General features: G+C 37.4%; 3 long non-coding RNA genes across 25 annotated transcripts in view; 2 read left to right on the forward strand and 1 right to left on the reverse strand.

The window, feature by feature from the left end:
* On the forward strand, positions 1-22981 carry LOC136258850 (uncharacterized). 11 transcript variants are annotated; one of them, XR_010703029.1, is made up of 14 exons: positions 1-174; positions 5896-5986; positions 6127-6200; positions 6933-6987; positions 12015-12134; positions 13647-13837; positions 14509-14583; positions 15871-15971; positions 16096-16266; positions 16340-16440; positions 17132-17293; positions 19862-19944; positions 22603-22703; positions 22758-22978. It is a non-coding gene; the product is annotated as an uncharacterized lncRNA (long non-coding RNA). The 11 variants fall into 11 exon arrangements; XR_010703027.1 differs by lacking the exon at positions 14509-14583 and having other exon boundaries at positions 22758-22976; XR_010703036.1 differs by lacking the exons at positions 14509-14583; positions 15871-15971 and having other exon boundaries at positions 13647-14002; positions 19847-19944; positions 22590-22703; positions 22758-22981.
* The window catches only part of LOC136258854 (uncharacterized), a 107136-nt gene that overhangs the window by 63213 nt on the left and 17464 nt on the right, over positions 1-26459 (forward strand). The gene's annotated exons all lie outside the window — the stretch shown is intronic.
* Positions 21721-26459, reverse strand: part of LOC136258852 (uncharacterized) — a 12232-nt gene continuing 7493 nt past the window's right edge. For all 13 annotated transcript variants that reach the window (XR_010703049.1, XR_010703047.1, XR_010703046.1 and 10 more), the window contains one exon: positions 21721-22674. This is a non-coding gene — a long non-coding RNA (uncharacterized lncRNA). The remainder of the gene's footprint in view (positions 22675-26459) is intronic.

Raw genomic sequence — 26459 nt, forward strand, 5'->3', positions numbered from 1 at the left:
ACAAATGCCATCTGTTCATGTCTCACTCAGTGGGTGAAGGTTCAGGTGGGACCTCCCTTCACCTAAGACATGGTATAGCCTCCTGATGGTTGAATCCCAGGAGATGTGCTGACTTGTGTCCCAATGCTGGTTCACTGGGAAGCCACAGTGACTGAAGGAGTTGCTTTGCCTCATGTGAGTGCATGTGTATGTTTGTGCTTGTGTGCAAGTGTGTGTGCTTGCGTGCGTGCGCGAGTGTGTGTGTGTCTCTAACCTTCACCTATGAGGCATGGTACAGCATTCTATAGCCTCTGTATTGAGTTGCGATTGTTCAGGCATTAGTATTTAGTTTCAGTTAAAATTCAGCAACTGTAAAAATGCTAAGCTGTTTTAGATGCTCTGAAGACACATTTTGGTTTGGTTATAAATGTAATACTGCACCTGTTTCATTGCCCATGAAAGTCCCTATTATAGCTTTGACTAAATTTTTAATGATGACAGTGTTCCTAGAGACCTTTTTAGCCCCCAACAATTTGTGTGACTTTCCTAGCTAAATTCTACATGTGTATACTCTTAAATTTACTTCTTAATAACAGTGCAAAGTTAAAGTTCCATGTTTGATTGTGCTATAGCAATAGGTCATCATCTGATCATGTCCTACTCCCACTTGGTACACCGCGTTACTGTGATATACATGACTGGGCCTGCGAAAACAGGGCAAGTGGGCACATGATTTTTGCCTTTTTCAAACATCCTTGGCTCATAACTTTTAATGCTATTACACTATGGCAATGGCATGTTTAGCCCGTAGTAAGCATTTAATTGGCTTTATGATGCAAGTTACAGAATGTAAATATTCTGTTCCAATGACCTGTTATGTGACAGGGTGTAGTTTGTGCCCACATGCCCTGTTTTCACAGTCCTGGTCACATATTTGTCATTGATCACACATCACACATCGTAGTCTGCATGATACATGTGCATATGAAAGCGAGTGTTCGCAAAAATTGCATACCTTAAAAATACAATCAACTTCACAACTCTACCAGCCAGTACATTAGTTTTTATTTTATCAGTTACAGTAATTATTATTGGAATTCAATTGATTATGTAACATGGTATGTGTTATGACATCATGCCTTACCCTGGTGTACAGTACAGTTAATATTTCCTTTCAAACACACAACTGTTATGTAAATCTCTTTAACTAGCTAATCTAATCTTGTTGGTTGTTCTACAACTAGAATTAAAGTACTTTGTGTTGGTGAGATCAAAGCGAAAAGAGTGCTCTATTTTCCGTAACGCATTCAAGTGTGTTATATTCTCCATTTGCGTCACAATAAAGTACAGTTGTGGAAAATAAAGAACAGCTACGCATTGATTGGAAAATAAATACGAAAACAAGATCACGTGCTAATCGCCAAAAGTAGCCAAAAAGATACTATTTGCTTGTATTACTACCACAACTGTACTACATAGACACTTACCGATTGTCTGATGGCTGAAAACCGATGCGGTTCGGATTCACGAAACGAACGCTCCAAGTAAGACGACAAGAAAGCACTCTAAACCAGTTAAAGCACCGCTACGCTTGTACAATATGAAAATAAAAGTACTCGGGCATGGTCTCGAGCCTAGTATCGCACTCAGCTTTGCCTCGTGCTATATTAGTCTTTCACCCACGTCTTCGTGCTTTTATTTCCATATTGTACGCGCGGCAGTACTTTAACTAGTATTTAGACTATATGAACACTGACCAATAATCTGACCAATAGTCTGACCAATAGTCTGACCACTGAAAATGAAGTAGTTTGAGTATTCAAGATAAATGATCCATAAGACATGCAACTATATAATGTTTGGTTGAAACATCTCCTCTGTGTGTATGTGTGTGTGTGCGTGCATGCATGTGTGAAAAATACTGTACAGTGCCTTGGGTATATTGAGACTAATTCATATTGGTCTCTACTCTCCAGACATGGGGCCAAGTACACGAGTACTTATACTTAAGTACACTTAAGTACAAGTTTGAAAGTACTTGAAATACTTAATGCAATGTACTTGTACTTATACTCAAGTATTTTGCCAAGTACTTGTATGTACTTGAGTACTTAAAATACTTGTAAGTACTTGTAAATACTTTAAGTACTGCAAACATTGTAGTTTGTACCGACCAAAACCTGAAAGTACCTGCTGTCCTAAAATACGTAGCTTGTGATTCCTAAAGTTTGAGTCTGTAAGGTTAAGTGCAACCACTGTAAGGATTAGTTTGTTGAATTGGTGGTAAGAAAATATTATTTATAGTGCATGCATTCTTCTATGCCAGACATCACTACTTGTGAAGAAGACAACTCAACTACTGTAACTGAAATTACTTTACATGCTGAACTGGATGACTACTTGGAAACCCCATGTGTACCGGAAAAAAAATCAATCCTGTAAACTTTTTGGAAAGATTATTGCAAAGCAATATATATCCTTACCTTTCCATTGTGGCAAAAGATGTTCTTTCAGTACCTGTATCATTTATCCCAATTAAGGGGTTATTTAGCAGCGTAGGAAAAGAATTTAAATTTGAACGTAGTAGACTTAACATTGATTTATAAATTTTAGGATTACTGTGAAAGTGTGCTAGTTCTGTGAATACAAAAACTGTACTTTACATGTTTGTACCTCAAGCTTAACTTATTATGGACGGCTACATAAACTGTGCTATAGGAAAATGTACTGTACTTGTACTTTACTTAAGTACTCTTGTGATTTCAGTTGGAGTACGTACTTGTACTTTGAAAACTCAAAAGTACTTGTACATTTAAGTGTACTTGGCCCCATGTATGCTATCCTCATGCGGTATTTTCCATTAATGGTATTTCAAAAGTAATAAATACAGTACTACCGTACTGTATGATGATAATCATAAGGCTTTATAGTATAGAGTATTTTTCTAAAAGGTAGCTGTATGTGTACTTTGGTAGAGTTGAACTGTTTCACTGTATTGACACAATGACGAGATTTGCTGATGAATTAGTGTCTATGTTAACATTTTGTGTGTTGCCTTTTGGCTTTGGTAGTTAGGGTGATGAGAACACAAGGTTTTAAATGGTGGAACACACTTGGAGTGCTCACTTAAGTTTATGTACACTGTGTTTTAATATTATTTAAACGTAGAGTTGTGAGTTATAAGCTGAAGATTGTTCAATGTTGTTTGCAGTGTGCTACCGTAAAAGCGGAAGGACTAGTTTTGATTTAAGCAATTTGTAATAGTTACACCATTAACAGAAATTCGGTCAAACTTGAACGCTCTTTTAGAGAGTTTTATTATAGTAATTTTGTGGATTTCAGTTAATTGAAGGTAAACGATCATGCTACAGTAGCTTACTATACCACGATCCATTAGAAGACTACAAAATGCACCATAAGTGGTAATAAATTCATTGGTGGTATGAATCACGTTAAGAAAATCTTCGGCGATAGGTATTTACCACACATGACCACGAATGTCGCCGAAAGCCATATGAACACGCTTAGCATTTCTAAGGATTTAATTAAGCAGACATACCATAATGAACCACCACTCAAGGATCCACTGAATACTGAAGTTAGATCTACAACTATACTGGAGATGCAAGTTGAATTACGACAAAACTCCCTAATAGAGTAGTCACCGCATTTCTGCTAATGCATTGTGTGAGTACAAGTAGCAACACAAATTGCTGCAAGCACCCTTAAGGCTGTGGACTTGGAATTTGATGTCACTTCAGTTCAAGACGTGCCTTTTTGTCAACCATGGCAGCTTCAATGCATGCACCATGGACTTTCATTTTGAGCTCCTTTTTGTCCTAATTCTTTCTCTCTACTCTATACCATGTAAGGTGTTGTTATGTAGTAACAAGTCATGGCTACAGAACTGTTTATAATGAGAATAGTGTGTAATTTCCATAGTAACTGGATTGATTACAGAGACACTTGTCATACTGTCCTTCACTAGTAACAGTGTATAACAGGTGGTAGATAACTGATAATGAAGTGACATAGTCACTTTGTGCTGTTTAGTAATTGTTATCAGGGGATATATTCAGTCACACACCAACCAGCTGTTATAATGTGTCTGGTATCTTCTGGTGTGGTATGTACTGGTTAGTGGTTACCAGTAATGAATCATGTTGTTACAAAATGTGACCGGATCTGCGAAAATCCGACACAATGCCTAAATTTACAGTATAAAGCACTGAATACATTGGGTGAAATAATTACATATTATCGAAAAATTCCGTAAATTTTGAACGCTCTTTCTTAGTGCAGGAAGGGACAAACAATAAAACCCTGGATATCATCTTGTTCGCCTGCTCAGGAGGAGTTGTTTCGTTGCAGTAGACCCAAGGATACGGAAGTTATGAGCATTTGTTTACATCACGTCAAAGTGATCGTACGTGATTGGTTTTTCTTCACAAATTTTGCCTTTTTATGCAGTGAAGAAAGGTGAGCAAAGAAACAACTTACCCAGTAATTGATTCCCCTGTTCATGGCAAACACGACTGTGAAAATTGTAGCTCCGTACCTCAATTCGTTGGTAAGTTATAACCATTTTTGTAGGCGCCTGTAATTTATTTTCCCTTTACTTGCTGTACAAATCGATTTTTCTGTTGTTGCTACTTTGTGGGGCTGTAACTCCTAAAGTTATTGGCATAAGAGGCTTGGATTTTCACAGATCTGGTCACAAATGTAAGCACACAAGTGTATAAATAAAACAAGTTGATGTTGTGCTACTTCTAAAAGCCAGGCAGTAGTTGTATAGCTGGAAATATATTTAACTAAGGCTTCTGTTTTGTAGTAATGCAATTATGCATGCATGGTTAGTGTAATTTCAGATTGGTGAATTATTTCATAATTCTCTGCAATATATGCATTGCTAAGGAAGAGCATTTCGAACAAAGTGCTTTCAACAACTTATTAACCACAGAAATATCTTCTCAACAGTTTTATAGTTTGTCTATATAGTGTTTTGCAAATTCTCCACAAAACCTCAAGGCTACCCTTTATTATCGTTCGCATACGTAGGAACACACCCCTTTCGAGTCGAAGCGATGCACATTTCCTAGTAGCCTAAGAGGCCTGTTATGGTGTTTTTCGGTAGTTAAATACATGAAAAGACCAATGGGAAGGTGGTTCACGAAGTTTATAGAGAGTCGCTACACCCGTATTTCAAACCAGCAAAATGAAACCACCTAGTGCAAATGCTCGAGTTTAATATGGGCTTCATTTAGTGTTTAATTTCATAGGCTGACTGCTTTTACCACCAAAACGATTTGCTCATGTGGGTGCGTACGGACAAACATAGATAGGTACACGCACATGTTTTTATGAAAAGAATTTCAGTAAACCAAGTGCGCGCCCACAGCTGGCCTTTTGGTCAGCTGTGGGCACGCAAAAAATGCATTTGAGTTGAGACCATAGAAATCAGCAACAGTGAAATAAGGGAGGTCAGTTATAGACTATTTTTCCTTATCCTGAATGGTGACTTGTTATTATTACTACTAATAGCAGTGGCGGATCTAGGAATTTATAAAGGGGGTTTCCAGTTTAGAAGGTGGAGATATATATTGACATGAGATACGCAAACGTTTGCACTACATCGTCTGGTTTGGTAAGGTGAGACCAAAAAAAAAAAAAAAAAAAAAAAAAAAAAAAAAAGGTCACAGCCTAGTAATAGTACATAAAATATATTAAAAACTTCCTACACACTACTTTAGTAGCTACTGTGACTGCTCTAATTACAGTATCTCGATCGAGACGCACGCCGCGATAATTAAAACATTTAATTGTTACGCAATCATTTTTCAAAGGGGGTTTCCGTGGAAACCAATGAAACCCCCCTGGATCCGCCACTGAATAGCCACTCTGTCATCTAACACACAGGATGGAAAATACACACAGGATGAGTTCAAGTCAAGGACCTGGTGATATATGGAGCTATGTACATAACATTTAATGGAAGATGTGTATCTTGGTAAGCTGTTCTGTGTTTGTTTGAAGAAGTTTAGTTTGGTAGTCTACCCCCTGTATAGCATAAAGTTATTATTGCATTAGATTTTTGACTATGTCAATTTTCAGCCTGACCACTTTCTAATGTTGCAATTCTCCTTGTAGTTGATTTCAGCACAACACCTGTCTGATATAACAGCACAGATGTCTCACATGTAATGAAGAGAAAATTGTTACTGGTGAGTATTAATTAGAGTATTTCCTGAATATGTTGTAGTGTTTGTGGTTTGGTCACATGTCAGAATAAGTTCAATCCCAACACCTCAGTTAGTCTGGCACAACCATTCCCTTGTCGTAAGGCTATGCCGAGGCTAGACAAGACCTCAATATCAATATCAAGTCTAATAATGTGAATTACATGTCATATTGTATGTGTCTCACAAACCTTCCTAAATGACATTACCACTGTAATTAAGAAGCAAGTGCTCAATTCTGTCTTAAACAACAACAATAAAAAAGTCATATGTTGAGTAGCTTTGCCAAAGATTGAAGCCACAACTGAAAGGGTACATGGCTCATTATAATACTGAAGATTTCCAAATCCTTGCAACATGCAGAGAGCATAATATTATTCATAGTTTACTTTGTCACTTATTGTCTTTTTCACAAAGGCAATGCTGTGAATGATTAGGTGATACTGCATTTTTACAGCCCAGGGAAGTGACCATGAATGCTCTGTAGTGACTTTCTCCTCTGCCCATTAAACTGCATAGCATTAACTGACAGCAATTATAACATTTAAGTTAGTCACTTTAGCACATTAGCATGTTATTGATAGTTACAGACATTTCTGAGATGCAGACATTGGGTATATACCAGACCACCCAGATAAGAAAAGTTCCACTGTATTTTACATATGAATCATGCCCCTAGTGATGTGCCTGTTGTCATGACAACATGTCTTGCTATAGGAAGGCACCTGAAATGGTTGCAGTAGAGAAGACAAGATCACCTTGTTACCGATGGGTAAGTGTTTGTGTTTGTTTACCATATTTACTCATTTTGTGTGCACCCTTGAATAGTACCACAGTGTGCTACTATTTGAAGGGTTATATCTTTGTTTCTGAAAATAATTTTAATAGTACCAGACCCTCGAATAGTACCTTAAGTAAGGAAGTGTCCCGGTGAACTTAAAGCCCACAATCATGCTCACGCCCCATGCAATCATTATGCAACTCAAATGCTACAAGAAAAGTTGAAAATAAATTGTAAAAATGTATTAATTACCTAGCAACCGAGGGGAAAAGAAGCCACCTGAAAGGTAAACAACAACCTTTAGACTCCCTCCTTGTGCTTTCATCTCACCCAAACTTCAATATACCACCAACTCAACTTGAATGTACATCTCAGTATGAGAAGTTCCACTATATAGGCATCCTAATAAATGACACACACACACACTAGCACACACAGATGCTTGCGTGTGCACGCACACACACACAGAGCAAATGTGAAGGCTTCGGTTGCCATATACACATTCGTAGAAACACTTGTGCACTACTGAGGAGACAAGAGTCAGTATAGGTAAATCCTTTATATGAGCAAGACTAATATCCCACATATACGACCATCCGCATAACATGTTAACTACACCTCATCATATAACATGTCATATCTCAGTACCTAATGGAATATCTGTAACTTGTAATGTATAGCCAAATGGTAGGCTAATAAGAGCATAGCAACGTATAATGTAATGGTTTAAACAAAATGGACTTAGCTCAGAGGAGATGTCCTTTAATTACAGAGGTGTGGTTAACATGTTAACAAGTGATCTGATTGGTTAATTGTTTGGTGTACATTTTGACTGGAATAGTACTACTAACTATTGTAAGATAGAAGCCTTATTCATACCTTCTAGAATGAGCCGACAAGGTTTCTACGCGATTTAGTGACCCAATGACGATGTGGGTGAACGCCATACTCACATCATCAGAGGGGCGCTAAATAGCTTAGAAACCGATGTTGGCTCATTCTAAGTAGTTAGAAAGTTTCATTGAGCGAAGCAGGCAAAGAAAGATTGAGAGAAAGTGGCACTGTGGGTATACTAGCATCGAGATTTATCCTTTGAGGTGTCAGCACCACACCATAGTAGCTACTATGCCTGGATGAGCACCAATGACACTTGTCTAGTATAGAAAGTAAGCTATAACAAGTGGAAAAATGGCTGCTAGCGTAGAGAGATACCCTTCGAGATTATTAATTGTGTCAGTGCACACTAACATTTCAGCATGGTGTATAGTAGCTGTCCTGAAGCGGTGTGTCGGCTCGTTCTAAGTAGTTTAGAAACGTTGTCTGAGTGAAGCAAGTACAGAAAGAGTGAAAGAAACTAGCAAACTGGCATCAAGATCCACTTTTTGAGTTGATGGTGTCAGCACCACAACTTGTGGCACTAGTGCATTGGCCCAAATGATGCGTGTCTTGTCCAGAAAGTAAGTTAACAGTAAGGCTATTGTGTATTTGGCTTTTGCCAATACTCGTTTGATCAATGTAGTAAACAACCATGAGCTAGACCACAGGTTACTTAGTAACCCTGCTACAGGTTTTATTGGATTTAGTACCTTCATTAAGCCTCTAGACATCAAAGGAAATTATGTGTAAAATTTCTAATCATACAGTAACACAACAGTACTGTAGGATTTTTATTCTGCCAAAAAGTATTAACCAAAGGCCAACTATCCTTCACAACAGCTTGGCAGTGTGGTTAGGCATCATCAAGCCCAAACATGTATAACTGACCAACAAACTGATGCTTTCACCGATGCACAGGTATATACATTTATTCACTGTATCAACTTAAGACAAATAATCTGAGTGTAATAAAAAAAGTAAATCTAAAGTAGTTATACGGGCACTATACTGTTTGCTGCATGGAAACAGCTCCTGTGTCTTACTTCTTGTAACAAAAGTAACACTCCTATAGATTGATGTGGAAGTGGTGCAATCGTTGCATGCATCAGTATCAGATGCAATACCAAAGTCAGTAAGTAGAGTAAAGATCATACTGTATACGCTGTACTAAAATCAGTTTTTACTAGGAGATGGTAATAATTTTGCTAGCTGAGGATGTTTTGATGGATAGTATACATCATGCTAGTATTCCAAAAATTCTTGTGTCCATTACAGAGAGGTTACACTGTAATACAATATGGATTACTATGACTTGACTATACATACATCAACAGTGACACATTTGAACACCCGTGTGCCAAGTTACAAATTACAAGTTACAAATTAGTGAATTTGTTCACATAGATAAAGACCTGAGCTCAGTTAGATTACTCTAATAGAACATACACTAACATTGTAAACATGTAACAAGTACTCTAATAGAACAGTCACATCAACTGTTCCGATAATGTGTGTGTGTGTACATACGCACATGAGTATTGTTTTTGTGTACAAGGCTACAGATATTCCATTAGGTACTGAGATATGACTTGTTATGTGATGAGGTGTAGTTTAGTGATGTCCACGTGGCTGGTTATATCATAGTGGATAATATGTGGGGTATTAGTCCTGTCCCAGGAGGATTTACCTGACACTTATCACCTTGGTAGTGCACAAATGTCCCTATGTTTCTGTGGTGTGAATACAGCAACCAAAGTCTTCACAATCGCTGTGGGTGTACATGCGTGAGTGTATGAGTTTGTGTGTCTGTGTGTATGTGCATGCATTCTTGTGTATCACTTATTAAATTTTGTTAAATGTAAGATGTTTAAACAGTGGAACCTGTCATATTGAGATGTACAGTGTACATACAGCCTAAAAAGTGGCTTATGTTATAGTTAAAGCATTGCTGTTTGTGTGTACGGACAATACAGCACGAGGGAGTGTGCTGAGGGGCTCATACAGCACGAGGCGAAGCCAAGTGCTATATTTGCCTCGAGGCACCCCCGAGTACTGTGTTTTTCGTACACACAAGCATAGACAGTGCTTTAAGTGTTATATTGTACTTCCTGGTCGTCTGGCTCGGAGCGATTTTCTCTAGTCATCAAATTGCTGTGATTTTTGGTGATGAGAATATCAGTAAGTGTTCATATAATCTATTTCTAGTCGTAGAACGAACTAACTGGACTAGTTTGAATAGTTTTACTGATTTACAATGTCTTAGTGGAGTTGTGTTTAAAGAACTTTGTGATCATACGATCGGTAAGTGTATTTCTAGCCGTAGAACAAACTTGTAGGATTAGTTTGGTTGGTTTTAGCAATTTACATTGCATTGTTTTTACAACATTCCTTAAATAGATTCTCCCCATAACTGTAATGTATTTGCCCAATTGTGCTGGAAAGCAGTAAAACCCAGAATATGAGAATATGGAAAAACGGAATAAGCGAAAGTTACATTCTTAACATTTTAATATTATTTATACTGTCTACAGCATTTATACAATACTCACCTCATAGCAATTCCACCAAGAATGCAATCACGCAGGTAGACAACACTAAGGCGATCCTCAGGGCGATCTTTAAATAGAACGAGCACAAAACTAACCACTCTAGAATAACCTGTCTAAGCTAAACTACTTTCTAATACACTTTACTACACAATCGCTACAACACTATAAGTTCTTTCTGTTACACTTGCTTATACCAGTCATCACACACGAGTAACTGCCCGAATTTATTAGAATCGTACAGCATAAGGTGATGGGAGCTAAACACAGCACTTAACTCTTCGAGTTTATATTAAACTTGTTTGGCGATGGATAACTAACAAATCTGAGGAAGGTTAGCTAAAGTAGATTATTTCAGAGTAGATTTCTAGGTGTAGGGATAGGTTAAACTTATTTTATAGAACATCTTAGCATACAGTAGAGTGTGGTAGATGGGAGTGCCAACTAGGGCCGTTTCTTCTTCATTAAAAAATTGGAGATGGAGTGTTTTATCACTACTAATTTCGGGCAGTTACTTGTTATTGATGGCTGGTATAAGCAAGTGTAGCAGAAAGAACTTATAGTGTTGTAGCGATTGTGTAGTAAAGTGTAATAGAAAGTAGTGTAGCTTAGTTAGGTTATTCTAGAGTGGTTAGTTTTGTGCTTGTTGTATTTAAAGATCGCCCTGAGGATCACCTTAGTGCTGCCTGCCATTGTGATTGCATTCTGGGCGGAATTGCTATGAGGTGAGTATTGTATAAATGCTATAGACAGTATAAATAATAGTAAAATGTTTAGAATGTGACTTTTGCTTATTCCGCTGTTCCGTTATTCCGGGTTTTACTGCTCCTCAAGTGTGCTGTATTCACCCAATTAGCTGCATAACTGTTCTGTATGGCTCATACAGTACAGTTATGCAGCTAATTAGTACTGTGTGGACAATATGGTACGCAGTATTGCTTTGATCCTCCCATGCAAACTACAATATGGTATACTGACGTTTGGAGCACAAGGAGGGAGTTTAAAGGTTTCTTTTGTCTAACTACCACTTGGTTGCTAAGTGATATTTTACAGCCCAGGGGAGTGACCATGAATACTCTCCTCCACTAGCAATAACAACATTACTTGTATTCAAATTTGTATGCGTTTCTTATTTGTGGACATTTCTGGGAAAAGCACTAAGGTTTTCATCAGCGTTTGAGTTGCATAAAGATTGTATGGGACATGAGAATGATGGTAGGCTTTGATCATTGCCACAAAACGTTGAGTTTGCCCATTACTGCATTACTCTAACCACTCTGCCATCGTACACGTCATTACGTCCATTGAAACACTGATGAAAACATTAGTATTGTAGTATACTCCAGACTGCTCAAATAAGAGAGAAGTTTCACTGTACTGTCACAGTGACCGGTACACTCATAGTTCATGCCTCCACGATATATTCTCCTTACGCGTCATCATGCCATGATATGGTTATATTCTCCTCATACATTACCTGTGTGATTTCTAGCATTTGTGTATAGTGTTAAAAGGTTTCACTGTATGTATATTTGTACTGTGTTTTGGAGGTACATGCACTGTATATTCTGCAAGTAACTTAATGGTTATTAATAGTAATGATCAAGGAATTTCAAGACAAGATACAATCACTTGAGCTAGAGAGGCAGAGAAGTTCCATCATTTTGGTCAAAAACAACATGAAACTAAACATTGCTTCTAAGTTGTCTGCTGATGGTAAGTGTGTATATTGTGTAGTGTGTGTAGTACAGGATGTGACATGTGTAGTATGTGTCTATATAAGGGCATCTAACTATAAGGTGAGCATACAACATAAACTATGTACCATATTCCTTCCACATGTGACCTGTTGATTTTGATTTCAATTTCCCAGGCACTAAACAGTAGCAGCAGCTACCACACACAGGTACAAGGTTGACACATTAATCTACGAGACCAAAGTTCATGACTAACCTTAGAAAATGCTATGCATAGTATGCTTTGATCTTTGGCAGATAATGAGGTCTTTAAAAGCCATGAAGAAACCTGCTAGTAGGTTTCTAAAATGGTTAGAAACCTGCTAGCAGGTCTCTAACTAACTTAGTTAGAAACCTTCTAGCAGATAGACCACAGCATTGCAAATCTCACTTTTGATCATTGATTTGCTATGCATGCTCTGCAAAGCATATACAGGCTAAGAGCCCATAGACCAACAGAGCTTGACCTACTCCATTCCTTTTATTAGCACACCTACGCCAATTCCATTATGGGAGCTAGACTATAACGTTGTAGTTATGTTTGCTATCATAAGCGGAGAATTCCAGAAATATAACGGAGTTCTATTTAATGCCCGTCAATGTTTCAAGTCTGTTTAATATGCTTTTACTGTACTTTAAGCGGACTCCCTATTAAAAGAACTAAATAGGTAAGCTTTCTTGTAGAATGTTTATTTGTTTCTTGTAAAAAAAAAAGTTATGTAGGTGTGAAATCGTGTATATACTGGTTTAGTCACAGAAGGTCTAGCGCCAGACCAAGTATTATTAACCATTGACAACAATGTTACCACTTACTTTAAACCCTTGGTAGTGCTGGCTTTAACTTTATTGTCACAGCTAGTAGCTATCACTCTTTGTTTGATCCACCAGCTAACAGAAGCAGCGATAATGTAGCTAGTTACAAGCTTTAATTCGAAAACACGTTCAATCTTTTCTACTGGCCATGGTCGCATGACTTGTTTTAACACTGTGACGATTTTGAAACGGCATATAACTCAATCCCACAATGGTTCCACCTACATAGCGATATATATAACGCCCGCATTTTCTAAGTCGGGTAGGAACCACGCCCTCGGCTCTTCGTGTTTTAAAAACCACGAAGAGCCTCGGTCTAGGTTCCTAACCTATACTTAGAGAGTAGCAGCTTCCTTAGAATCTCTTCATACCTTTGCTCCATAATGTTTCTTGACATATTAAAGTATTAATTCTCTATGTTCTTGGATTATTAAAGGATGCATAGGATGTTTTTTCACTTCATTGTTATTTTAGAATTCTGTATAGTACAAGTGTTTATCACATTTGTGAGTAAGATTATCATCTGTGAATGTTGAGACAACAGATGTGCTAGGTATTTGTGTTTAATTGTTGTATCACTACAAGTGTAGCTCCCACTACTTTTGGTATGACAACAATTCCACTATATTATATTCATACAAGTTGTGATGGTACATTACATGACTGTGTTCTACTGTAGTGAACAACAAGAGACAAGTGGAGTCCTGAGGAACTATCACAACTAAAGATGAATTGTATAAGATTGAAGTCAGACTGACTAGTAAGGCTGAACACATCAAAATCATCAACACTCAGTTTAAACATCATCAATACAAACGTCTTGCCACTCATCGTAGAAGCTCTTCAGTCACCATTCCTGCTGATGGAGAGGTAGAAATTATAACAACAGTTAAACCAAAACAGTCATCCTGCCCTACTACTAAGAAAAATCGCAAACTTTTGTACAACGTAAAATCTATACAGAAAACAATGCAACGAGATGACCTCAGCTGGAACTAGACCATCAACTCTTCCATGTACAACACATATGTTCATGTATATTTTGGCTGTTACGGGTTGGGGATATTACCATTGATATTGTAGCTTATCAAATATAGTAGCTTATCAAACGTTTTCCAGGCCATTTGTAAAGAGTGATCAACTAATTCCATGGGAGGCCAATAAATATTATACACAGCTGCTATATAGCCTTGCAGCCATATTTTGCGCAAACAAACAAGCCTAAAAATTTATACAACAGTTATAGAAAATAAATACTTACTGCTGCATTCACTGTTTTCTTTACTTTTACATGTTGATTGCTGTCATTAATGACTGATTGCGTGTTTCGGTTAATCGGCAAATTTTTCCACTTTGTAACCACTACCGATACTTGTAAAATTAGCTGATATCGGCTGTTATCAATAATTCAACCGATTATCAGTGCAAAAGTAGTGTAGCTAGTGATGTCCACATGTCATGTGGCTGGTTGTATATAGTGGAGAATATGTGGGGTAGTAGTCATGTCCCAGGAGGATTTATCTGACATATCACCTCTGTAGTGCACAAATGTCCCTATGTTTCTGTGGTGTGAATACAGCAACCAAAGCCTTCACATTCACTGTGGATGTGCATGTGTGAGTGTATGTGTGCGCGTGTGTGTGTGTGTGTGTGTGTGTGTGTGTGTGTGTGTGTGTGTGTGTGTGTGTGTGTGTGTGTGTGTGTGTGTGTGTGTGTGTGTGTGTGTGTGTGTGTGTGTGTATTCTTGTGTGTCACTTAATAAACTTTGTTCAGGATGCCTATACAGTGGAACCTCTAATGTTAAGATATATATATACAGCCTAAAAAGTGGATTATAGTATTTTGAAGTTTGGGTGAGATGAAAGCACAAGGAGAGTTTCTTTTGTCTAACTACAACTTGGTTGCTAGGTGATAATACATTTTTAGAGCCCAGGGGATGGACCATGAATGCTCTCTTCCACTAGCAATAACAACTTTACATTTCTTAGTTGTGGACGTTTCTGAGAAATGTACTGAAATTTTCATCAGTGTTCAAACAACTGTAACGATCGCATGGGCGTGAGCTTATTGTAAGCTTTGATTGTTGAGTTTTCCATTACTGCATTATGCTAACCACATCAAAGTCATGCACATTATTGCACTCTTTCGAACACTGATGAAAGCATCAGTGTAGTAGTAGTGTATACCAGTTTGCTCAAATAGGTACTGTACTGTCACTCTGACTTGTACACTCGAGGTTCATTCCTCCATCCCTACAGGGTGGCAAATGTCATTATCCCATAGTATAATTGTATTCTTCATATACGTACATTACTCGTATGATTTCTAAGATTTGTGTATAGCAATGTCCCAGGTTCCACTGTCTGCATTTTTGTAAGTGTTTTGGAAGTCTATAACTTAATAGATAATAGCAGAGATCACTTGAGGCATATATGATCACTTGCGCTATAAAGGCTGAGAAGTTCTGTCATCCTGGTCAGCAAGTTGTTGAACAAAGTAAACAATGACAACAACACGTCAAAGGGAAACTAAACAACTCATCTCAATTGCTTCTGAAAAAGGGATATACAGCCTTGCAACCAATTGTTGTGTTTGTTTGTGTGAGGTTGTGTGTGTGTGAGAGTGAGTGTGTTACGTATACATTTGTATGGGTATGTACATGCGTGTGTACATGCATAACGTGTGTGTAACCTGATATGTGTGTGTGCACGCTCTATAGCTTATTTGTTAAATTTAGGATGCCTGTACAGGTACCTCTCATATCGAGATGTACATTAGATCCAAATTAGTCGAGTGGCTTGTTAGTGAAGTTAGGATGAGATGAGTCTAAAAGTTGTTGTTTACTGGTTAAGTGACTTGTTTATTCTACATAGTAATTATACTAAATACCTCTTGGTTGCTAGGGGTTTCACTATACTGTCACAGTGACTCGTACACTCCTGATTCATGTCTCCATGATATACTGTATTCTCCCTACAAGATGTTATGATGCCATCATGCCATGGTATGATTATATTCTCCTCATATATTGCTGGAGTATTTGTGTATACCAATTATCTGGGATCAACTGTGTGAATATTTGTACATGTGTTTTGGAAGTATGTAACTTAATGATATTAATACTGTAGCAATGATCAAGGTGTTGAAGACATTACTGTAACAAGACAAGATACAGTCACTTAAAGTAGAGCAGCTGCTGAAATTAAGTTCTATTGTCTTTGTCAACAAGCTGAACAGCGTAAACAGTCAAAACAAGTCACCTCAGTGTTGGATTGCTTTCTTTTTATAGTATTCTAATGGTAAGTATGTATATTGTGTAGTGTATGTACAGGATGTGACACGTGTCTACGTATTAGGGATCATGTAAATTAGGGATCATGTACGTAAATTAGGGATCATGGAGATTTGGTCCAAAAATCACCCAACACCAGCTTCACAATATCATCCTGGTAGCACCAGGCAGTATTGGTTAGGTACGTAAGTCACACTCCTAGTCTAAGTGCTGTTCCTTAGTTACAACTTTGCTCAGTGTTCTTATAACGTTGTGTTTCTGTTTTTGTAACTACGTACAGTTGTTGTCTAGTGACACTGTTTGTGTTTCAAGCTTTTATGTAATGCTCAAGGCTAGTAAGGTTGTGGCACACTTTGCTCAAAGGTTCTAGTGTCTCTTTCACTAAACCTGCAAAACTCTATCAATGCCACTAAACTTACAAATTAAAAGACGGCTGTTTCTAGCATGTGATGCTATTTCCAGTCCCTATTGAGAGTCATATATCTATGCTGCATTATCACCATTTACCTGAGCTCAGTGATTGTATAAGTCTTCTAAGTGCATGTTATTACATGAGCAGTTCTGCTTTCTATTTATGGTGCTACCATAATTTATGATACAATGTGGCCACACTGTTGTATTAGCAACAGTCATGTTGGCACTAAGTGGATTGTGTGTGTTTGTTAATATTTGCTATATAATTATTACAAAGAGTGGTTACTATATCTCTGTTTCTTTACAAGTTGGGCTTTGATACAGGTGGCCAATTCCACTGTATATTACAATACACCAAATAATGTTTACTATTACAATACACCAAATAATGTTTACAGTATGCACCAAAGTGTGTGATTTACACATGTACATTACATGTGTAATTTGTATATTTCCAGAGACAACATCAAGAGGTATAGAAGGATCTGATAAGCTGGTCCTGAGGGACAACTTGAGGCCAAGTTATTGGATGAAGAATTAACTTACGAAGACGTAGCTTTAAACTCAGACAGTTAGATGAAGAAACATCAATGAAGAGAACAGGAGAGACCATGTTAAAAGTGAGCAGATACTGAACAACACAAACTATTAAAACATGAGATGAGTTCGTGTTAAACATGAGAACTGTTTTACATGAGCTATTTATGTGACATGTAATAGTGTCATGTCTAGGCAGGCAGCCAGCCATACTGGTAACCTACAATATGAAGTGGGTATTTGATATTTGGCCCAGTGTTTAGATATCAAGTCATTTCTTCCCACCCATTAAATCACAACAGCTACATACCTCCATACACTGTATATGTGACCTAATATTAGAAAACCATCGATTACACACAATAGTACTTTTGTAATAAAACACATTTAAAAACAATGGGTAACTCAAGATTCAGAAAGAAAAAAACATAACTTTATCACCTTGCTGATTTGTGAAGTGACACTCCAGTGGATAAATCCTGGGCATCATTGTGTTCCCCTATAGGGAGTTCAAAAATCCTTGTTTAATCTTCATACACAGATGGATTTCTGAGATGTTTTTTTTTTTTTAAATTTATTGTTATCATTTTTTTTTACATTGTGGTGATGAAAGACTTTATGACGATCTTTCTTCAATGAATTCACCTTTCTTCCTGATTACAGAAAAATACCTTTGGCAAAAACTATACCTTAGTGGATTCACAAATTCATGACAAATACAATGAGCAGATTCAACTCCATACGCCATTGTATCAGTAAGTTATGATGGCTTATAAGCGCCTGTAGATTATTTTCTGGACATCTTCTGTACATATTGATTTATTCACTCGTCCAGCTGTCTACTGCAGTATTTCCCACACTGCTCATCTTGTGAAGCTGAAACTTAGCCAGTCCATTTCTCTGTCCCTGTAGACAGCAAAGAACCAATTAAATGAATTTTGATAAAATAATGTGTGTATATCAATAGTTTTCTAAAATTAGGTCACATATGAGGTGGGTATTAATATACAACATCAATATATTCCCTGGTAATCATTTTTGTTTTGTTTCTCCTTAGTAAAAATATTCTCTGCAGATTGAAGGCCACAGAATGTTTTTCACTGCATTCCTTATGGCACTGTAGAAAACATGGCTGCACTAGCTCTAGGTCTGTTGTAATCTTCTCCTATAGATTACTGACACTTACGGTACCGCTCAAATGCAACGTAGCACTTGCTCGAGAGTTGATTGCAAGTGGTTTACAAATCAGATACAAACCTCATGGGTGTGTTACAATTAGTGTATAAACAAATGTACTGCATTCTTTCAATGGTTCGAAGTGTGCATCATTTGAATGACATAAGCGATGTTCGAATTTTGTTAATGTGCAACCTGGTCATATTAGCGAGCAGAAGACCGTAAGAATCCAACTGCTCATCACACCATGAATAATTTTCACCATGGGTAGTTATGCTTGAGACACTGGAAAGTATTAATGGAAGGTGGTTGTACTAGGTGTCTAACAAGTTAATTAGCTCGCAGCATGAGTGGCCATTCCCACCACTAATCGCGAAGTGCAGTTGGGACAAGCTGTAGAGGAAGAATATTGAGTTGTGTACTACTGTAAGGTCTTTTAGCAGCAACTAAATCTTGTTTTGTGTTTTCTCCAGCTGCTATATCTTGTTAAACAGACAAATAATGGTGAAAAAATTTCGTTTGCCAAAGGGAGCCAAAACAAAAACTGCATTAAGCTACAATACACTTAAAATTATGCCACCTACATAATATGTAGCTATAGCACCATAAAATATTCATCAAATCTTTGAATGTTGCATTCAAACCTTTGAAGCATAAAATTGAAGTTCGTTTATGCACTGGTTACGTACAACTATATATAACTTAGAGACCTACAATCTGGTTCAGTTAGCTATAGGATAAAATAATAATGGATATCGGTTTAACCTAAAAAGTGGGAATAGGTACAACACTAGCTCAATTTTTTCTTAGGCAACTATACATTAGTCCCCAAAATAACATGGCTATTTTGTGCTTGTGACATCATTGTGGATGAAGTCCACATATACATGGGAGACATTAGCGTGTACCTTCAATTTGAGGCTAATTAGAAGTGATGATGTACACATGTTGTCAGTATTAGGTGACTACTTTACCAGACCCTTGCTGAAAGTTCACCTATGTACTAAGAGAGAGTGGAACCATCCTTTGAAATTCCTGGTTAAGTGGTCCCAATATGTCTACATACAATTATGTACAATACACTATGCTTGTTATCAAGAGTAAATAATGGAAGAGAGAGTATCCAACTGCCATATACTGCATAAAAAATGAGTGCATCAAGTAGAGAAGCCATCCTGTAGTGCTTTCAAAGGCAGTGTTGAATGAAGTAATAAACACCTGCTAGCTCAGACTGTTTGAAGTGTCCAGGCATGATTTAAAGTCAAACAGTCTGAGCTAGAAGGTGTTTATTACTTCATTCAACACTGCCTTTGATAGCACTACAGGATGGCTTCTCTACTTGAGGTGCTCATTTTTTGATGCAGTATATGGCAGTTGGATACTCTCTCTTCCATTATTTGCTCTAGTTGTTATGTATTGGCATGACACAAATCACAAACATACAGTTTTAATGTGATCAGTCTATGTTGTTATAGTGTACAGAAGAGGTTAAAGATGATGTAGGACAAGTTACTAGAGAAGAAACACCAGATAGTTATTACATCACTGTAATGAACAGGTATGTACTGTATATTGTGTGTATTGTGTGTGTATGTACCAGCATTGAAACCGGGTCGGGTCAACCAGGTCACATTTTCTCCAGGTCATCCGGGTCCGACCCGGTTTACAAATTATCCCGGTTTGACCCGGATGGATCATGCGAGACAAAATCATTTGTTTGACAACATGGAACTTATAAACGTTAATCACGTAGCTCTTTTGTGAGCCACGCCCACTTATCACATTACAAACATATGCTCAGCTACACCCATTTATTAGTAAGTGCAGTCTGTAACACAAAACTGTGTCTGTTGCTGTCTGCCAACTTATGTGGAGCCACGCCCACTAATTGATTATTGTACAAGTTGTATATAGTCTAGTCTTGCAGCAGGGTAAGTACTTTTGTGAGCCACACCCACTTTAATAGATTGGTAAATTGTAATACTAGGTATACATGAAGCCACACCCAATTGCTGTCTGTAAACTCACAGTAGCTACGTGGAACCAAACCCACTGACTGATTTTAAATTATAAACTTTAATACCGGCTTACTCTATATTACATTACTACTCGTTTACTCAACACGAATCAAACGTTCAAAATGTAGTCTCACTTGCTCGAGACTACCCAAAACATATCTCTTATCGCATGCCTTGGCTTTAATTATTCCGGTTCACATCCGGGTCAGTGGGTCATCCGGGTCAGCAGTAGTGACCCAGTTTCAACGCTGGTATGTACATACATGATATACTACTATTTGTATCAGTACTGTATAGTAGGGAGAGTGATGGTTTGCTCCCACCAAACAAACAAATAACAAACTAAACACTATAATTATACAGATGTACACTGTATTGTTCCAGTCTATAAATGCATGAAATGGCTTTTTCCCAGTGAGAGTTGCAAAAATCTGCAAAATTGTGGATATTTCTACTAGACTGACACTCTCTGTTGCATCTAGAAAGCACTACAGTATAAACTACTACGTGCCCAAAAGAAGATTGTTGCTTACAATTGAAAAGTGGCATTCCGAAGGAATACAGTGTACTTGTGCAAATGTTGCTACTTTCATATCTCATATTTTTTTGTATCCCTGGAAGCATTTATTTTTCAAAAGTGCCTATGGCTTTACCCTGGGTGACCAAGTAAACATAATTCAGCTAAGCATAGGGTGGAGCTATTTTCACTAATACAATGAAGTCAGGTTGAGGTGGTAAGTTGTGTACTTGCACTTTAAAATAAAACGCAATATGTTTAAATTTTATGTACTACTACAATGATTGGGTATAAAGGTACAGACAGTAGACAGACAAATACATGGAAGGGAAAACTGAGTAATTTAGTAACCTATTAGTGATCAATTGTTATAGCAAATCATCACCTGATGATGTGCAAATTTAATCCTTACGTTACCCATACCACTGATATACTGACATTTATGGATTAAATTTAGATAGTGTAAGCAACCAATTAACAGAATGTTTATTCCCGCCACATGTCCCTTCTCGTAAGAACATTCCTGGAGCACAATTTTAAGCAGAGGTATTCCACTTGATTTCATCTTCCTGTGTACAAAGTTTGGTATCAAAAGGTGCTTCTCCTGACCAGTAATGGCTGAAAACGTAAAAAGTTGAAGTAACCATTTATCAGAACCACTCCGGAACTCCATAGGCTTGCGTGTTTCACTTATCAGACAATAGTGCAATGACTGGTCATGGCCTTGCACTGGAACCTCACAAAAATCTGAAAAAAATCCTGTATATTTATGAAGGTCTAACCGACTAATTTCAGCATGTCAGATCGTGTGATGTATGAGCTACAATTTTGTTGTTGTAAAAAATGCACACATAAATTGCTTGATAATAGAACACACAATGGTTCTTTAAGGGCTCTATAGTATTTAATAGTGGAACAACTAGCTCCCAACCAATTGTACATCCTTCTGTTGGTTCTGTTCTTGATCTCTTGGTGGGGAAAGCATGGTGGCATACGTACTTGAACTTCAGTCGTGGAGATGAATATTAGGTTTCTTACACTTCTCAACAGTTGGCCAGATGGCAAGACACTATTTTGGACTACATTCTCACCAATTTGTGCCTTCATTACAGCCACCATGTCATCATAAATTATGCCAGTTCAACTGGCAAGTTCGACACTAGCTGTACCATATTTTTCTGTGGAAGCTCCAGTGACTGCTGCTTTGATCATGGCTTGTCTTTTTCCTTTATTGTTTGGTGACTAACATTGAAGTAGAAATTAACAGTAGACTGCCATGGGCTTTCAAAGTGACGAAGAAAAAGTGCCAGGCTGAACTCGCTTCTGAAAACAGCCCCAAATCTACAGCACGGAAGTTATACAAACAGTTAATCTTTGTCCATTCCTTTATCAGTAGAATTACAACCTTTAACAAACAACACACTCTTTGTCAACCATGCCTCTTCTTGGTACCATGGAATTCCTCCGTTTTTATTAGTATAATAACTGTCCGATAATTGAAGCATGTATTTCCGATAATTGAGCCCATCCGATAAATGGTTGCTTATACACTATTCATAGTATCTATAGTTTCTTCACTTTATTGTAACAGTCCCTACTAGACTGCAAAATAATTTTTCTTCCACTTGTGTTTTGCATATAATTATGTCAGATGTATTTGTTCATTAGTTGTTGTCCACAGTACAATGGTCATCACTAGCAATAGAAGACACTAAAATCAACTCAATTCCATCAGCACCAACATTGTCACTACCTGCTCAGAAGAAGAGACATAGATGAAAGGTACATGTACATTAACTTTTATGTTTTCCTTCATACTATTATAACACTTTACAGAAGGTCACACACAGATCACATTCTACTCTACTTGTTCCACTACACACTGTAGAGCAAGATGTGCCGTTTGTGGTAAAGAGGCAAATCTACTGCTGGTATATAAACTGTATTGATACGAATATTTTTTTCACTTTAAAATAATTGTACGCAACTTTTACTATTTCAATGTTATAATTATTATTATTATTCAGAAATAGAATTTGCAAACTAGTCAGTATTTTGCTTAGCAATTAGTCAGTATTTTGCTTAGCAATGTCACAAGACAATATCATCACGGGGGAACACCCAGGTGGTTTCATTATGTAAAAAATAATTTACACATAATTGGAATGTTAATCAGAGATCCACCATGAAAAAGGGTCAACAGGACACACTTCATACCCAGTAAAGCAATGTTTTTTTTAGAACATTGTGCCAACATCAGTTTAGTATTAGTGCTATTTGGAATAATCTTACATTCACAGCCACAACATCTGCTATACCCTGTATGTACAATGCTCCAGCTAATGGTCAGACAACAGACAATTTCTGGACAAATTAGCCAATGTCTGACCATAATTGTATTTGGCATGACATATGTCCTATCAAAGGAGCCCAAAAATCCCAGAGTGTGCATATTTGGTTTACTGTTTACTAAAGCAGGAGCTTATAAGGGCTGAAGCTCCTGCTATATAGTAGCTGTCTCTTGGTTGCTAGGAGATTAAACATTCAAGCCATGTAAGAGAATAACCACAAGTGTACCAATACCCTGTACAGAAACCTCACAAAATCATAATAGTGTCTCAACACATCATGTTTATGGCTAGAGTGCCTTACATCAAAGAATGCCTACTACAGGCAGTGTTATAGGCCACCTGTGTCCATGCAAAGTATAATGTGTCCTGCCAAGTTTGGATTTGTCCTGGCACTTAAGAATTCTTATTGGGAGCACTGATGTATAGCATTGGAATTTGGCTTAATACTGAAATGGAACTTTTTAATTGAATAAATGGGCTGTATCATTGTTATACTGAGATATTAAACCATATTTTATTAAGCCACAAATATGTCACAAGACAAAGAACCAGAAGTACTGTTACTAGACATTTTACAATGGGAAAGGTAGTGAAAATCTAATGTGCAGGTGGCAATACCAAGCTTTATCTCCTTTTCAACTTTAGGGAGTGTATAAACGGTGGAATGGAATACTGGAATGGTGGATGGAATTTTTTAAAGTTCAATATCATCTTTTACATCCAAATAAGTACAACTCCTCCCCTTGTGTAAGCAAACAAATAGGATTTCCCTTGAAGTCAGCTCTTAGCATAATTCACCTCACCATAGACAAAGTTTACCAATATTTTGTAGTGTAAAGTCAGTTATGAACATACACAATAGCATACCAAGAAGACTCCTGAATTAACTCTTGTTCCCAAATGATAAAAAGTTAGCTAGCTAGCTGATTACATGAATGCATTGTAAAAGTACATTCACTGTACAATGAAGTATTCATTTATTATCAACTTTACCAGGAGGGCAAACACAGAAGGCAGAGCCTGTATGAGGTGTTTACCACTAACCTAGGAACCTAAGCGAAAATCATTGGGAAAAGTGAAATGTGACTATCTTGTAAGCATTTACAATGAGCCTTTTCCACAATTATGTCAGAAAACAAAATTTAAGCCAAAGTTCATTGTGGCAGTGCCACATTGCGCACTGAACTGAACCAGCTAGTTTCAGACAAGTAATAAAGTATTGAGTAATAAGTCATACAAGTGTTGTGGTGAGGAAAAGTATGCCGACTTCAAAGGGAATCCTATTTATTTGCTTACTTAAGGGGAGGAGTTGTACTTATTTGGATGTAAAAACTGATATTGAACTTTAAAAAATTCCATTCCAGTAGTCCATTCCACTGTTTATACACTCCCTCAACTTCATAGTGTTCCAAGCTTAAGATTACTTGAATGTTCTGCTGGAAAACAACTAATTGTGTAGTTGCTTGTAGCTCAACTTGTAGTGCTTCACAATATCAAAGCTCACTGGCTTCATTATGCTTCACTGAAATAAGATTAGTTTGGTTTGTTTACAAAGCTGGGTTAGCAGTACCATGAAACAAACAATGGTATCAATGTTACACTTTCCTGAATCACTTCTCTACCTGGTAGGGATAATATCTCATGCATATCTTGCCAGTGGTGCCATTGCAATTGGTCAATTTACTCTTGTGACAAATCACTTTGTTTACAAATAATTCTATTCCTACTGTCTAAAAGTATTATAAAGAGACTTCTGATAGTTAAATCAAGTGTTCCTGGTCCTTTTCTTCAATTAAATGCCATGTATCATTGTCTAAGACTTAGTTGTAAACACTGTAGCACCAGAGCAAATCACCCCATTTGTAGTGTCCCTGAAATCACTACATGGTCTGATAAAATCATCCACATCTCCTAGCAGAAAGACGCTTTGGTTGTGAAATTTCACAGCAAGAAGGTTTAATAGTTGCTTTATCCAAATGTGCAAAAAAATAATTTAAAAAATATTGCTGAAATTTTTAATTGAGTTTTCCTGCAAATTTTGCAGGATGGTTTTCCAAAATTGGGTCACATGTGATTGTGGGTTTAAATTGCAATCACATGAGAAGATGTTAAACAGAGTACCAGTGGTGGGAGTTGTTTAGGATGATGATATTCTGGTCGATTATTCTACTGTTCTGTGTTTGATGTGATTTTGTGAGTATTAATACTGAGAGGAATTCTAACAAAGGAAAGTGCAGGTGTGAGCTGTGACCAGTCTCTGAAGCACTTTGTGTTAAAAGCATAACAGGAATATTACCTGGTGAGGGGAGTTGATAAATGTGAGAGTCCAGTCATATCTACATCACATGATGCAAACTGGACATACATGGCAGATGTGTTAAGTCATCCAGTAGTGAATAAGCTGCAGTTACAGCAGTGTATAGGTTTATAATTAGCTAGGGGCAATACACTTTAACCAATACTAATTGTGTATGATGAATACTAGTTTTTGAGCCCTCATGAATGTGGACTCTGCATACACTTTGCTAACTACAGGGAGTTAAGGGTAGATTCATGCACACAAAACTATTCAGATATTGGAAAGTCTGGCTTCACACACCTGTTCACATAAGAATATCCTAGATCTCAGGCCTGCCAACCCTCATGGATTTACCGTGAGACTCACAATTTCACTACCAAATTCAAGGTCCCACAAGCAGTAACTCTAAACCCACAAATTTTTAGTTAAGCCTACCAATTCTCATGGGTCATCACTATAAAACTCACGATTTCTTTCAAGCTCAGGCCAGAGTCAAAGCTCTCAGAATTCCCCAAGTGAAATGCCCTTTTCCAACCTGTTCCAGTTCTTGAAGGATTTCCCCAGGTATATAATTGTGACACAACTAATAATAGAGGCAAGATCACATGATTATAAAAGCGGGAATTGTTGCAAGAACTCACCTTTGGTCTTCTATTTAATTGGAGAGTATTTGGAGCAAGAACTGGAGTTGATTTTAAGCAGTCAGAACTCTGATCAGAATATACCAACCCTGAAGTGCTTAATTGGTTTGCACATTACACGAGAGGCAAGAACACTTGCTTTCGTGGGTTTGTAGTTTATACAAATGGTACATACTATGTGTTTGGTTAGTATTTGTGATCGGACCTGCGAAAACAGGGCATGTGGACACAAACTACATCCTGTTAT

The sequence above is a fragment of the Dysidea avara genome, chromosome 6 (assembly GCF_963678975.1).
Source record: "Dysidea avara chromosome 6, odDysAvar1.4, whole genome shotgun sequence".
Classification (NCBI taxonomy): domain Eukaryota; kingdom Metazoa; phylum Porifera; class Demospongiae; order Dictyoceratida; family Dysideidae; genus Dysidea; species Dysidea avara.